Raw genomic sequence first — 1523 nt, forward strand, 5'->3', positions numbered from 1 at the left:
AAAAAAAAAAAAATTCTTAGTGATTGAAAAAAATTTTTAAATATAGTAGGGTCAATTGTTTACCTTTCAGTGCTTTTTAAAAATGATAGTATATACAATGCTTATGCTTATGACTGAAACGGCTACAGTGAAACTGGTAGCCATATAAATTGAGAGAAAAGTAAATAATATTTACCAAGTGCTTACTATGGTTATACACTGGGTGGGTCAGTGATCTTCACAAATAACCTATGAAGTATTCAATCACTCTAATTTTAAAAGGTGAAAGATTTATACCATCTAAAGGGAAACCAGAGTATGAATCACCCTAACTTTAACCAGATTCAGAAAGACTAGTCTATGAAAATAATCCAAGGTAAGGACAAACTGATGGAATGATATTTATTGAAGCATCTAAGAAAAATCTAGAAACAAACAAAATGCCCAACAGTAAAGAAGTAAGTAAATAACAACACAAACTTCCTGATAAAATAAATATTAGATAGCATCTAAAATTACAATTATGAAGACTGGCCAGGCGTGGTGGCTCTTGCTGGTAATCCCAGCACTCTGGGAGGCCAAGGTGGGTAAATCACCTGCACTCAAGAGGGTCAAAACCAACCTGAGCAAGATCGAGACCCCATCTGTACTAAAAATAGAAAAGTTAGCCAAGCGTAGTTGCAGGCACCTATAGTTCCAGCCTCTTAGGAGGCTGAGGCAAAAGAACTGCTTGAGCCCAGGAGTTTGAGATTGTTGTGAGTTATGGCGCCACAGCACTCTACCCAGGGTGACTGAGTGAGACTCTATCTCAAAATAAATAAATAAACAAAGAAAATTATGTAGACTATGTACTAACATAAAAATATTAAAATGTTTAGTGAAGTATATACTATGTTTTAACTATGGGGCTGCTTTTGCAGTTACCCAGCATACCTTTGGCATCTGAAGATTTGTAAATGCCTTAAAAGTGTATGACAAGTGACATTTTGAAATTTTCTTAAGATAGACATAAATCCTAAACTCTGGGAGCCAATCACAGTGAGAATCTAACTAACCACCCAACACCCTTACCCCACTCTCTCCATGCAAGGTCATATATGCTCTGCTTTCCATTATGCTTTTTTAAAGTTTCAGCTGTGCTTTATACTGCAACCTAGGATAGAAGTTACACACTAATGACACTTCTGAACACAAGGGGGTCACAATACTGTTGAATACATCAATTAAAATGTCTAGTACATATGAATAAAAACAAGAAAAATCATTCCCAAATGAAGTTATGTTTGAATATTTCGAGTAATATCTCCCTTAGCTGCTTTAGTATCAGGAAAAGTAGGAGAGAGAAAACACGGAAGACAGATAGGAGGTTACATCTCCCCACAAATGGCCATAGCTATTGAAAACCAACCACAACGGCTCGGCGCCTGTGGCTCAAGCAGCTAAGCCGCCAGCCACATACACCTAAGGCGGCAGGTTTGAATCCCCAGCCCGGGCCCGCCAAACAACAATGATGGCTGCAACCAAAAAATGGCCAGGCGTTGTGG

At 38.0% G+C, this 1523-nt stretch overlaps 1 protein-coding gene across 2 annotated transcripts in view; it reads right to left on the reverse strand.

The window, feature by feature from the left end:
- Positions 1-1523, reverse strand: part of AP1G1 (adaptor related protein complex 1 gamma 1 subunit) — a 101047-nt gene that overhangs the window by 14764 nt on the left and 84760 nt on the right. The window lies entirely within an intron of this gene.

This window comes from Otolemur garnettii, unplaced genomic scaffold (genome assembly GCF_000181295.1).
Source record: "Otolemur garnettii isolate 467f Iridium unplaced genomic scaffold, OtoGar3 scaffold00047, whole genome shotgun sequence".
NCBI classification, from domain to species: Eukaryota; Metazoa; Chordata; class Mammalia; order Primates; family Galagidae; genus Otolemur; species Otolemur garnettii.